The sequence below is a fragment of the Pteropus medius genome, unplaced genomic scaffold (genome assembly GCF_902729225.1).
Source record: "Pteropus medius unplaced genomic scaffold, Ma_sr-lr_union100, whole genome shotgun sequence".
Lineage (NCBI taxonomy): Eukaryota > Metazoa > Chordata > Mammalia > Chiroptera > Pteropodidae > Pteropus > Pteropus medius.
The window spans coordinates 21348717-21363452 of record NW_024351073.1 but is presented as its reverse complement, the minus strand read 5'-3'; the positions used below and the strand labels follow the sequence as shown (position 1 = coordinate 21363452).

Here is a 14736-nt window from a genome sequence, read left to right as displayed (position 1 = left end):
ACTCAATGTGTTAAGTTGAGGATAGTAACAATAAAATAATAGTAACATTCATTTGTTGCGTATGGTATGCCAGGTCGCATTCACAGTGTGCTCTGCATCAAATCATTTACTCATAAAAACGTGAAGGGAGGCATTATGATTATCCTGGGGAGGAAACTGAGACACAGTGAGTTTGAGTAACTTGCCCAAGACCACACACGCACAGGAAGCAGAGGCCGTGGACCCATAGGAAGTGTTTTCAACTCTTTTTCACTGCTTAGTTCTGAATACAGAATATAGACAAAAGGCCCAATGACTAAACTCCGCTGAATTTAGAGAAGATTAACTAGAATACTCCAGAATACTCTAGAATTCCTTATATGTTTAAACAAGCAATTTTCATAGTGCTTTATTAAACTGATACTAACACGGAAAATAATATTTGTTTGAAACTCCTAAGAAATACAAAATGCAATCAACTGTATCATAGGAGTAATGCAAAAGGCAAAGCCATCGCTGGTGGTGTAGACCAGTGGCTCTCAACAGGGGGCTATTTTGCTTCCCCGGGAACGTATGCAAATGTCCAGGGACATCGTTGGTTGTCATAACTGGGTCCAGGGGGAGGGACTGTTGTCTAGTAGGTAGAAGTCAAGGGTATTGCTAAAAACCCTACAGTGCACGGACAGCACCCCCACAACAAAGAATTATCCGGTCCAAAGTATCGACAGCGCTGAGGCTGAGAATCCCTGGTGTGGAAGATGACCTCAGCCCACGTAACCTGCATCACTTGGGAGAGGTGCACACCCACGAGATCTCTCCAAGGACAGCAGCAAAGTCGCGCTCAGGTCCCCTGGGGCAGCGGGCCCTTGCCCGGGCTCGTAAGTCATGGTTCCACCAGATACAATGAGATGGGCACTGAGACTCGGTCCCTCCCAAACCCTCCCGACTTCGCCTGCTGTCCCCCGTGTAAGGGCTGACATTAGGTCTCCTTCATGTCAATACCTATCTGTGCCAAGCTTCCTGCTTGGACTGTCCGAATACCCGGTACTGTCCACATACCTTGGCAAGAAGCTCTTCACGCATCCAGTGACCAGCCGATCTGCTAAACCTCTCAGAACTCCAACCCCACCCGTCCTCTGCTTCGTCCAGGGACCCTGGACTCAAACACTTCACCCACGAATCAGGCGACCCACTCTTCCTTTACACTGAGTACAGAGGTGGCTTTCTACTGAGCTGGCGAATTAGTGTTTTTCCCAGACATACCTCGTTCCACGATTCAATCATTCATTCATTTTCTCATGCATTCATTCATTTTCTCTCCCACTCTTTTACTCGCTCTGTGTTCTTCCTCCTTCTCTCTCCTCTTTCTCTTCCCCGACAAGATATTTAAACTATCTTTTTCAAATACCCACTGAACAGCCCGTGGGATGCCTCACCACCACTCAAGGTCACTAGGGTCAAAGCAGAACCACCCACCTTCTACCCTCTCTACGCACCTGAATATCCAGCTCCTCAGAGCCCCCCTTCCTGCTCCCCCCAGCACCTCAGGGACCAAATGCAACGCTCTCACAGCCCATGCATGAGCCCATTCCCTCCCAGAATGACTGACACCAGCGGTTTAGTTCCCTAGGGTTCAGGTTCAAAGCTGGGATCTCCATGACCCCAACCTCTCGTTCAGTAGGCATGGAAAGGATTTGGAGATTTCCATTTTTAAAAGTCTATTCAAATGGATCTGATGACCTAATAGATTCTAGAATCACTCTGTTAAAAAGTCAGTAAGCCTCTTAATCTAAGTACCATTTGTAGTAGTCATCCTACTGGAAATCTCGTGCATAGAAATAAACTTCCCTTTGTGCGCTGGGGATTTCTGGTTTGTAAACTCCACCTATTTTTCAGAATTAAGTGAACAAAGAGAGAGATGAGAGGCCAAATGATTTAGAGGGAGGATCTGGATCTGGATGAAGACCCGGGTGGTGCGTGGAAGGGACAAGCGGGGAGCGGGCGATGGGGTGGGGGTGGTGGCTGTCCCCCACTGTCCTGCCCTTCCATATCTATGGTAGAAGCTTGAGAGCACATGAGCTGCAGCCTGGAGGCCTGCGATCTAATCTGGAGCCCACCAAAGTGTGCACTGCTGACAAGTTCTCCTCAGACGCAACATTAGGATAGCGATGGTGCCTAAGGAACAGGAGCCCTGATCAGATGCAGTGCCTGCCAAGCCCTGAGCAGACAGGTGGATACGTGATAACGTCCAAGACTGGCTACAATCGCCATTACATCAGTAAGATTCGGGAAACGGTATCTTCTGTATATTGTTAAACATCTTCGAAAAATGACATTGCACATGTCTGGAAGGGGCTGAAAATCACTGTAATTATTCGAATATCAGTCAATGCTCCTTTTGATTCTAGGTAGAATGAGCAGAAAACACGGTTTCTATTTGCGAAATAACAACTCTCATCCACCAGAGGAGGGAACAGATGATTACGTATCATCTAGAGGGTATTTTAATGTAATGAGTGGTAATTAAGGACTTAAAACCTCAAATGCTACCGTGTTAATTTAAAAAGGGTATGTGAGAGCAGCAAGGAAACGGAGACACATCTCACACGAGGAAGAGAAGAGACTTCAAAAACATCCGTTACTTTAAAGGTCAGAAAAAGATGATTAGTGTATAAAGTGAATAATTAATATACCACCCATACACCCATTTATAAGCTTATTATCTCTTAGAGGTGGACCTATGAACCTTTAAATATATTGGCTATATTTAAACAGCTGTGACAAACTGAAATCTGTCAAAAACTGGTAAAACAATTTTGCTTTTAAACCAGCTAAATACGATATATTTCTAGATCCCTCCCAGCATCGGGCTGCATGCATATGTGAGATACTCTGTGACTATGAAATACACATTTTCCATGAAAATAGAAAACTCTGTGTTCTTTTGAAAAAGAATTGTACTTTCCTGAAACGTATGTCTTCATTATTAACGTGCCTTTTCTGGCAGAATCCACTCCCACTTTGAAAGCTATGGAAAGAAAACTAATAATTGGGGGCATGAAATTTGACTTATGACCTAATAAAAAGGTAAAACAATAACTGAAACTTAGAGGAAGATAATAATTCTACTACAGTAAGACATTAAATAATTCCACCGACAACTTACTTACGGCATCTACGCCATGTACAGTAAAGGGCTTTGTTCAAATTAAGTCAGCTTTTCCCCTTCCTTTCCAATTTACTTCAAACGGAAATTTTCTTCTCAAGCTTACTGTTGCTGGTTCATGTATCTTCTTTTTTGTAGAAACCCTTCCTTTGTCCTTGACCATGAACAATGAGTAAGATTATAAATATTTACTTCAAAATGCTTCAAAATGATAAGGGTCATTTTAATTATGATTTCCTTAGGGAAAAAAAATCATATTATGAGGCTTATACTGTTATTCACACATATAAGGCTAAGAAAAAAAAATCCATCAATGTAAAATCTCTATTTACCAATGAAAATAAATCACAAATTCTTTTTTGACTTGGAGAACACATTTACACTTATGGTTTTATGTCATTCCATTTTGTACTCAGTTGCCGAAAGGCATCATATTACTATGTGTTTGGTCAGATCTTATAACGTCTAAAGTTTTTCTTAATTCTACATTTGCTAACTTTTATGCTCATAGTTAATTTAAGCTGCTTGTGTTTCTATAATTACAAAAAGAAATCTACATTTTGGAAAGATTGGGACCCAATATAAACCATCGTACAGAAAGTAATCTGATCCAGATACAATGCGTCATGATTTTTTAAATTTCAGGACTACCTTATGAAATGATACCTCAGCAATACTTTTTATTTTTAAATTTCAGGGTAAGTGTGGGCAGTTGCAATATGATGCAAGGAAAAAGATAAAGGAAAGACAGAGTATTTTCTGCGTGTAAGACGCCACGTTCCAAACTGTGTGGGCTCCAAAATCAGGGAAAAAGCACCCCTCAGAGAGCCTGCGTTGAGTTACGGTAGAAGCTTCCGGATCTCCCTCTGGAAGACATGACGGAAGCAACACTCGCTGGGGGAAGAGCAAGGATGTGGCAGGGGTTCAGAGAAGACGACCAGCGTCACCGTTGCTCCATGACAAGAAAAGGAAAGGGTTGAGGGAAAAGATGAAGAACAAGGCACGCGGTGGTTACCTTAGAAAGTCAAATGACGGCTGAATTTTGAAAAGTTACAGATTCGACTTCTTTAAGAAAAACATGCTTTTTTCTAAATTCCATACCATCAGCTAACATGTTCCACAAAAAGGGAAAAATACACTTAAACGGTATGGATACACACGAGAGAATTGAAAAATACATAGTTTTGAACTTAGATGACTAAAATGTCATCTATTCACTACAAATTATATTGACGATGCTACAGGTTGAATTGTGTCCCTCAAAAAAAGATATGTTGAAGTCCTAACTCTCGGTATCTCAAAAATGTGATCTTGTTTAGAAATAAGATCTTTAGAGATAATCGAGTTAAAATGAGGACCTTAGGGTGGCCCTAATCCAATACGACTGGTGTCCTTCTAAAACGGAGAACTTGGCAGAATGAGACAGATAAGCACGAAGGAAAGCCTACGTGAAGACACTCTGGGAGAAGAAGGCCGTGTGGCTAGAACGACAGTCTACAAGCCAGCAAAGGCTGTTGGCAAAGGCCTGAAGCTGAAAGAGGCAGGGAAGGGGCTCAGGGGAAGCACGGCCCTGCCCGCACCCCGATTTCAGATTTCTGGCCTCTAGACCCAGGAGACAATCATTTCTGTCACAGCAGTCCTACGACGCTAGTCCAGATGCTTAGAGTAAAGGCATCACAACTGAATCTCTTTTTTAAACTTTTCGATTCTTTCTTTAATAAATAAAAATGTGTAAGTGATAAAAATATTTATATAGTTTAATTTTCTAGTGTTGTACTCATTCTGTTTATCTAAGAATATTAAATATGAGATCTGTTCTCTGTTTGGCATAGAATTTTCAAAAAGGGGTTTAAAAGAAAATATCCGTGATGAAGGTTCTTTGTCACGACTGACAGTAGTTGACATTTTCGCAGCTTTAAATGCCCAGGATGACATCTTTGGAAAAGAAGGATGATGATATTGAAGCATTTTAAATGGAGCCTATTGTCGTATGATCTCCCAATCATTATCATAATGTTTCAGTAATGAACTCACAGCCTTTAGCTCAGTCCACTGTTGAATGGAGGCCATTAGCCTAAGTAAATACTTCCCTTATAGAGCCAGGAGGGTGTGGAATCACTTCGATTAGTCATTTGGACAAGCTTGATAAACCAAGCCCAAGGTCAACAGGCCACTAAGGGCACAGAGTGAGCTCGATCTGCTGCACCCTCAGTATTAATTAAACACTCATGGCGAGCTTAGCTGTTCAGAAGTGGACAATTGGACGTGCAAATCTCAGACTCTCAGAGCTGAACAGGCTCTGGGAGGTCACCTGCCCATCCGGTCAAATCCTGTTGGGATGGAGGGAAGCTGATTAGAACAGGAGCGGATCCCCAAACACTCACGGTCCCTCTCAGTGCCTTTACTCTGTCCCTCTCACTCTCTGCCGCTGAGAGGAGACCACGCTCTGTCTGCAGAGTGTCACCCCTTTTCTAATAAACTTGTTTTACTTAAAAAAAAAAAAAAACACGAAGCAGGATTGTTGATGAAGAAACAGCCTGCCACGGAGGAGGACAACTGAAATAACACCTGCCAGAAGCTGATCTGTGGGGAGCACGGACGGAAGGCGGGGGGTCTGAGCAGGAGAACCAGCAAGCAGAGGCAGGTGAGAGGGACGAGTTCGGCTGGAGCTCAGACAAACGCGCGGGAGGCAGGCGAGTTGGGAACGACGGAACGATGCCCATCTTGTCCTGGGGACGTTCTCAGAGCCGACCAGGTATTTTCATCAGCTTCCCCTCATGGGCTGGGCACTGACTGGTGGAGTAGGGGGTAGTGGGAGGGGGTAGGCTGGGCGACCGAGCCCCGCCAGTGACCCGCCAGGTGGACCTGGCAGGCAGGGCTTCGTCATTGGGAAACAGCTGTCCTCGGAACAGGTTTGAGAAGACGCGAAGTGCCTTCCTCTGCCCTCCTGGCGGAAACCACAGACAGCCAAAGACTATCGACAAGAAAAACGTGGCAAATGACACGAATTGCACAGACGAGAGCAACGCTTCCCGCTTCCTTCTTCCCTCGTGGGGCGGCCCGTGGATGTCCCCGTGCAGCTGGAACAGAAACCTCAGGGGCCCAGCTCAAAGAGGAACTGGAAGTTTCTGATACTGTCACCTCGAGACTATTACAGTATGAAATGACACCCAAACATGAAGAGGAAGAAACTGCCTTCCTGCTCTCACTCCCCATCCCCCACCCAACTTCCAAAGGCACCGACGGGGCCCTGCGCTCGGGGACTGGGCGCCTGTGGCTGGTGGAGCGGGCCAGCCCAGCCGGGGTCCCTCAGGGAGCCACGTTCCAGGATATGACCAAGGGGGGCGTTAGGAAAAGTGAGGTCTCACATGGTTAACCTCCTCGTACATCTAGGGTGTGGGTGCTCCAGACAGGGGCACACGGGTGGATGACAGCGCCTTCCGTGAGCCACAGCCCAGCTGCTTTACCCAAGAAATTCCGTTCCTTCCACGCCAGACTCGCGAGAGGTAGATTCGCATCTGTCTCTGTGCTCGTCGATTTCCTCTTCTCTTATCTCCTGGTCTTTCTGTCAGAAAATATTTATCACTGTCGTTGCCGGAGGTGGGGATAGAGTGATGCTTCTCCACTGAAGGCAGTTTTGTTCCCCGGAGGACGTCTGGCAATGTCTTGAGATGTTTTTGGTGTCACACCTGGGGGGCGAGGTGCTGTTGGCATCTAGTGAATAGAGGCCAGAGCTGCTGCCTCTGTTGTGTATCGTACAATGCACAGGACAGCCCCCCAGACCAAAGAACTACCTGACCTAGCTCCCACTAGTGCTGAGGTTAAGAAACCCTCAGATGGAGGAAAAGGAGATATAGTCACTAAAAAATTGTGCAGCCACAACACAACGAGAAGTCCCATGGCACCGCAAATAGGTAGGATCTGCGTACAACGAAGATGCATAAGCTCAAGATGCACAAGCAAAGAAGATGCAAAGGTTTTCTGCTGAAGACGCCCTAAGACGACCCACACTGGGATGGATGGTGGCCACCCAAAACATCTTCCCAGAATCTGTGAAGACGTGAAGAAAAGATCTCTACAAATCTAATTAAGTTAAGGATCTCACGAAGAGGTCGCCCTAGATCATCGAATGGGCCCTAAATCCAGTGACGAGTGTCTTTAGAAGGAAAAAGTGAAGGACACTCAAGACACCGACGCCCAGGGAGACCGCACGGTGACGGAGGCAGAGGTGGCAGCTACGCGTCGACAGAGGAAGGGACGCCAGGAGCCAGCGGAGGCTGGAGGAGGCTGGGGCTCCGGACCTGTGACAGTAAATTTGTGCTGCGTTAAGCCACGAGCGGTGTGGATACGTATTACAGCAGCTCCAGGAAACGAGACGCTGCGCAAAGGATGATCGGCTCGGACTCAACGTGTATTCTTCCTGATGGACAGAGCTCCTGGTTTAAATGTGACTTCCAAATGAAATTTCCGAGATGTGCATTTACAAGCCAAGTGTGTTTCTGATGACCTAAGTGACTTTCTCAGGCAATGATAACGTTTATTTTAAGCAGAAGAAGGCCACACTCGATAAGCATCCGACTTAGTACAAGCATCCGTCCTGACACTCTGAAGACAACAAATTCATAAGCATCTGGAGTCTCCACATGAGTGGACACTGGCATTCACACGTGTTTTGAGAAGTTCTGAACTGAGCCACAGACAGAAGTGCAATCATTTTATCCAAGCCCTTTGTGACAAGTGATAAAAACTCATCTCCAACTAGTTTAAGCCCCTCAAAAAAGTTAGAAAATATTTTGTAACTGGAAAATACATGATGAGAAAACCAGATAAAAGCACAGACTAGTCTGGAGATTCGAAGCATGCTATAAAAATTCAACAGTGCCAATTGCTAGTTATGATGGCCTCCATCAGGCTGTATTCTTGGGCAGATACCACGTGGTGACAAGATGGCTGCACGTAGCCTACAGTTGACATCATCCTTCAAGTTCATAATTGCAAAGAAAAGAGATAAGCCTTGTTTCGCTCAGTGCATATTTCAAAGTCCTTAAAAGGCTGCTAATTAGCTGTACTTGAATCATTTACAGAACCCTTGACCAAGGAGATGGGATACTTTTTATTAGGATCCCTGGGTCACCGGCCTGCCTGCAAGATACAAGAAATAGAGGCCATGTGTATTAGCTTCCTATGGCTGCTGTAATAAAATTGCCATAAACTTGGTGGCTTAAATCAACAGAATTTTATTCTCTCACAGTTCTGGAGGCCAAAAGTCAAAAATCAATAATCATTGAATCAAAATCAAGGTGATAACAAAGACATGCCCCCTCCAGAGGTTCCGGGGGTGAACTCTTCCTCACCTCTTCCAGCTTCTGGTGGCTGCTGCACTCCCCGGCTTGTGGCTGCATCACCCCAGTCTTCAAGGCCAGCTTCTTCGAGTCTCTCTGCTCCATCTTCACGTGGCTCTCTCCTCCAGATGTACGTGCCAAAGCTCCCTCAGCCTCCCTGTCATCGGGACACCTGTGATTGCATTTAGGGCCCATCCACATCGACCAACATCACCTCCCCATCTCAAGATTCTTAACTTCATCACATTTTCGTCATGTAAGGTGACATCACAGAGAGGTAGGACATGGATATCACTTGGGGGGGGCGGTGCGGGTCGGTGCCAATTTTCAACCCACCACATTGTGTCACTGGCGATACTGCAGAATCACAGAGAATAAGGTCCTGGTCATCCCAGAAGAAAAGAACAGATTTTCCTTACAGGCTAAGGCACGGCCTCTCTCAGGTAACCCTGCTATGGCTGAGTCATCAGTTCCAACGTTTGAATAAGCGGGCACTGACTCCACCGTGTCTGCCAAACTGGATCTCACACCTGCTTCACCTTCATGGTGGGACTGAGAAACAGATAAAGGTGGGGAGGGCGTGTTGCGTCTCACTCATTTTCACGCTCACGTTTGTTCATGCTCAGGAACCTAGCTCACGCATGGCTGTATCTCAGAGCAAACTGGCAGCAATCGTCAAGGCGGATCCCAGATCAGAGGCGTCAAAGCCAGCATGACATTGCTATCAGCCACATCTAGACAAAGCCCATGCTTTAGAAATCGAGACAGAACCAGCTGCTGAAAACCTGACAAGTCTCAAGTTTAAATGCCAGCCTAGCAGGGAACTGTATTAACGGTGAAAAAGAAGATATGCATCCATTCTTTCGGCATTTCTTCCCTGACTCCTACTTGGCTCAGCCAGAGAGAAGAGAAAGGGACCCCTCAACAAACTCTAATTATTACAGGACAAGAAGTTTTAAAACCAGGTTTTAAAATTTTGCCTTTTTTTTTTTAAGGTGAGGCAACCTTTGATTGACCTTCATAGATTGCAAGGACCTGTCAGCTTACAATCCCTTATTTTTATTTTTTTTTTCATTTTTTACGCCTACAGCACCTGGTCTTCCTACATGGCCTCCCATCCAAGTACTAACCAGGCCCGATCCTGCTTAGCTTCCGAAATCAGATGGGATCAGGCTTGTTCAGGGTAGCATGGCCATAGACTGCCTTTTTTTCTTCATTAATCTATTTAAATTGATTAGCCTTTGCTGATAATAAAATCAGTTCACACATACAGCACACGATTTAGAAAATTACAATAAAGTAGAAAAAGGAAAATCCAAACCATCTACCATACGAAGATGACCAATGGCGATTTTACGTCTTTCAAATACTAGATTTAACTTAAACAGAAAAATGAAAAAAAAAAAATCTTGAGGTTAAATCAAAGGAATGTCTGAAATTCATATTTCTTCCTCAGATATATAAACCCCCCAAACGTTCCTAAAACATTCCACTAAATTAAAAAAAAAAAGTTTTAAATGTAGAAGATGAGCTTATTAATGTTGATTTTTTTTAAACCACATGTTTCTTTATAGAACAAGGTTATATTTCTAGGTGGTAAAACTTAGATCAGCGAGTAAGTAGGGTAAGAAGAAATAATAAAAAAACACTCCTTGGCAATTCTAAAGTTTAATAAATCTTTTATAAAATATTTTGAAAAGGGACAAATTTTGAAATCTAAGCTTATTTTAGCATGATTCTTGGAAATACAAAAGGGAGAAGATGAGCCTTTATCCAGCAAAATATCCCACTTATAAGAGACAAATCACTTGTGGGAAAATAAAATAAACATCACTTAAAATTGATTATATCACGAACTATAATAAATCCTAAGAAATTACACACAAAGACACTGGTCCTTATGTTCCACCCAAACCTGTTGCTTTCACTTTCTTACAAAACCATCCCGTTTGTTTTATGTTCGGAGCACCATTTTCTTTCATACTTATTATTTATCTTTCTTTTCCCTTAGGATTTCTAATTGCGTTTTTACTTTTCCTTTTAATAAAAATAATGTCCATATAATTAACCACTTTTCAGTTGTTAACCTTGTGAGTTGAATAAAAATATTTACTTTCTTCTTAAAGGCATTTTCATGGACCCTTCTCATTTCCTTTTGCACGATCTTTGATGAATTAGATATATAAAGACATCATACTTTTATTTCTATGAATTCTTCTTTGAGCTCTGCTTTTTCTTTTCCACGGCAGCCTTCCCATGCTTTATGATTACATCATCATCTTTACATTACTCTTTTTAAGTCAAACACGTACTTAATTTATGAAGAAATCTACAGGACTTAACACAAAAGGCTAAGTAAACCCTCTATATTGTGGCCCATATCCTGCTTGTTCCAAGTAAGAATTTTCAACTTTTTGACTGGTCAATTTGGGCATTTATCTCCAAATCGCTAAATAATATGGTTTGACTGGCGTTTGTTGATATTTCCCATTTACCGGCCGCTTTTCTGAGCCACCCATCTCCCCAGTTAACTCATGCGTACTCTCCCATCCGCACCTTCTCAATATTGACTCATCGTAATTCTGCTCGGGTATTCTGTTTACATATTTATGACTGTGTCAATGCTTTTCGCAGATGCTCCATGAAGTAAGATATGTTTCTCAAAACAATTTTCTTTACCTCGGAGTTCATAATAGTCTTGTCTTGGTCTGTTCAAGCTGTTAATAACAAAATACCGTGAACCGGCTGGCTTATAAAGAACAGACCTTTAATCCTCACAGTCACGGAGGGTGCAAGTCTAAGGTCAAGGTGCAGATTCGGTGGCCAGTGCGGGTCTGCTTCCAGGCTCACAGGCATTGGTCTTCATCGCACCCTCTCAGGGTAGCAGGTGTAAGGGAGATCTCTCTGAGGTCTCTGTTATGAGGGCACTCATCCCATTCATTCGGTGAAGCTCTCATGACCTGTTCACCTCCAAAACGCCTCACCTCTAAACACCATCCGATTGGGGGTCAAGTTCTAATTGACAAATTTTGGGGGGGATACGAACATTCAGTCCACAGCAGGACTCCTATTTCTTTTTCTATGTACTTATTGTTCATTTGTCCTCCAATGCCCAACTGTAACTCTGCATTTTCTCCAAATATATTCAGACGCCTCAGGTATCTCGTTATTATTGTCTTCCTGGAAAGACACCTTTGGAACTTGTTTCATCTACTCCAACCCGCTTCTGAGTCTCGCAGCAACTACTCCACAATTACCCCCTTTCTTCCTCCTCCTCCTGGGCTCATTTTCCTCCCCTCGTGTTAGAGCCTCTATTTCAAGCCCGCTGAATGAATCACATAGTGTCACACGTACTCCTTCATTTCCCATCTCTTAATCTTTAACTTTCTACGAAACTCGAATTTATTTTCTAATTTTCCATTGACACTGTCACTTTTACAAGCATGGGTTTTAAAAATAGTCTTCATTATGAAGGCCTTTCTTTACAAACTGAATATTTATTTTTCCTTGTTTCGTGGATATAATATTTTCTCTTGTTTCAGAAAATATTAATGATAATGTCTTATCTCTATTTCCCTCAAGGTTCTCATTCAATTTGTCTCATTATTTTTCACATTGGGAATTAAAATTTAAAAAAAAATAAAAAAAAGGAAACACAGAGCTGGCTACATGAACTGCTTTGGAGCCCAATAGTCATCAATGTCATGTAGTAGAGTGACTACCACGATTCTAGACGTAGGCTGGTTAGATAAAAACAGAAGTGTATTTGGAAAATCCATATAAAATGTGTACGTGGGCATGAACATTAAACCCTGGGTGAGTGGAGCTGGGGTCTTACTATGAAGACTTACGCCCAATGTCCCTGCTTTTAAAAGCGAGAGCTCCAAGCTATTTCTGGGTGTCCTAGTCCAATGGACCTGTAGGTTTCCATCTTCCAAAATTAAGCCTCCATCTTCCTTCAGAATAAGCAGCAGCCGTGCTGCAGTACAAAGGGAGGACAGAGAGCTGGTCTCTAACTGCTCCTTCCACGGCCTCCTGGTTCGTGTGGCTGCTGCTGGAAAGTCAGCCGTAAATTTTATTTTTACTCCACTGAAAGTTCTGTGTCTTTTATTCCCCACTCCAGTTTATTTTTTAAGATGCTTCTCTTTGTCACTGGTTTCAGCAGTTTGGTTGTAATATGTGTAGATGTGGTTTTATATTATTTATCGTTTTGGGGGTTTGGTCTTCTTAATCTGATGATTGATGTCTTTAATCATTTTTGAAAGGTCTCAATGATAATTGCTTCGAATATAGCTACCATGTTCTAGCTCTTCTCCTTTTGAGACTCAAATTATATATGTGAAATAGAGTTCCCCCAACCCCACTGGGCTGTCTTCCAGTTTACTATGCTAACTGGATCATCTGTGGGGTTAATTCTATTGTCCATTTTTATCTGATTTATCTGTCACAATGTCTTGTCTTTTCACGTCTAGAATATGTTACTGCATGCTGACAACTATGGATAAAAGAACTATAGAGACACTAAATTATGCGACGTCCACCAAAAATAATCTTCCTTCAGAGAGAGTTGCTTTGTCCCTCGGTGGAGCAGATCTGGGGGTGTCTGGGAGGGGTGAAGGCAGGGAGTGAGCGGAGTCAGGACTGGGGTGCAGACTGGAGAGATTCAATACCCTTCAGATTCATTCTTGTTTCTAGGGCACGTCTTCTGGGGTTTTTAATCAGGAACGTGCTGGGCGCCTAGCTACTCGGTCCTCTGAGATGATGAGCTGTGCCTCCTCGTTCGGCTTAGATCTATAGCTGCAGGGCACACGCACTGTGGGAGTGTGGCCAACACCTTCGGGGGGTAGACTGGCCATGTGTTCGAGGCCCATTAAGTCTTTAATTTGTGACGATACTTCTGTGACTGCCAAAATCTCTGCTTGTCTCGCTCTCCCTGAGCAGCAGCCATCGACTACAGGAGCACCCTCTCGCTAAACCCAAAATAGTTTTATCTTCTCTCCCATTTTCCCTGTTCTTGTGGGCTTATGACATTTAAAAAATCGCCTTCTGTATTTCCTGTGTCAGGAAAAAGCTGAGGTAATCGCGAGTGTTCAATCTTCCATTTTTTACTAAAAAACCTACAGCATTTTCTTGAATATCATTAAATAGATGCCTTGGGATTCCTTTCATATCATAGTCTTAGGACTATTACTGTTTCAACTAAAGTAATTCGTTATGGTCATTATTGTCATTTAAATGCTATGTGTTTGATGGATGAAAGATCAGTATGTGGGGTCTCTCCATCCTCCTGAACCAGAAACTGATAGCTATAATTTAAGACTACTTGCAATTTCAATACTTCTTTATTCAAATGATGATTAAAAATTTGACGGCAAAAAAACATCGAGAGGTCTTTAGACTGAAAATATTAACACGGTTTCATGCATGGTCATCTCTATTTCCTTATTAAATAGACTACTTCTAATGGTGGATATCTGAGTGGGCAACGTCCCTCTGTATCTTCTGGAGAACACGTAAACAATAATTGAGTATCCCCCAAACTGGAAAATGAGGTTAAACTTCAAGAACTAAACTGTTCAATCAACCCATATAAAATGATGGCACAGATCACATCCCAGTATTTGAAAGAGGCCAGCCCCCAGGCTAGGAAGAACTGAAGCAAACAGATGAAACACTATGACCCAATGAAGAAGTAATATATAAACTCTAAAGTTAGCTAAAAGAGAATAACGAAAGGAGAGTCTGACAGATACATACTAAACCAGAGATGTGCCCATCACAGCTGTAACCAGTCGCTCTATCCAACTCGATCACAGTTACTAAATAAATTCAGGATATCAAATGGCTCATATATTAAAGAATCATGGCACCCAGAGTTGCAGACCATTCACTGTAGAAAGTGGTAGGCCGATGTGACTCGAATGTTTTCATTTCTATTTCTCTCATGCCATCCATTTTCTCTCGGCTCCTAGTTAATTGGGAGACTTCAGCTTCCGGTGTACATAATCTCTCACCCAACCAAGAAATCCATTACTCATTCGAAACAAAGAATTTCCCTGGTACATTGGCTTATCTATCTGTGTCAGCGTTTTGGAAGAGTCACACAAATAAGGAACATGAAAGCAAGGCAGAGAATTCTAAGCATGCCCATCACTCAGCGGCGATGTCGGAATCGGGGGCCACTTCGGAAACAGAGGCAGAAACGCATTTTAGATCAATGAAACGGACCCCTCCATTCATCTAGCAGCC

The 14736-nt window shown here is 43.1% G+C and overlaps 1 protein-coding gene and 1 pseudogene across 3 annotated transcripts in view; both read right to left on the bottom strand.

The window, feature by feature from the left end:
• Positions 1-14736, bottom strand: part of SEMA5A (semaphorin 5A) — a 417033-nt gene that overhangs the window by 200179 nt on the left and 202118 nt on the right. The gene's annotated exons all lie outside the window — the stretch shown is intronic.
• On the bottom strand, positions 9569-9687 carry LOC120586356 (uncharacterized; annotated as a pseudogene).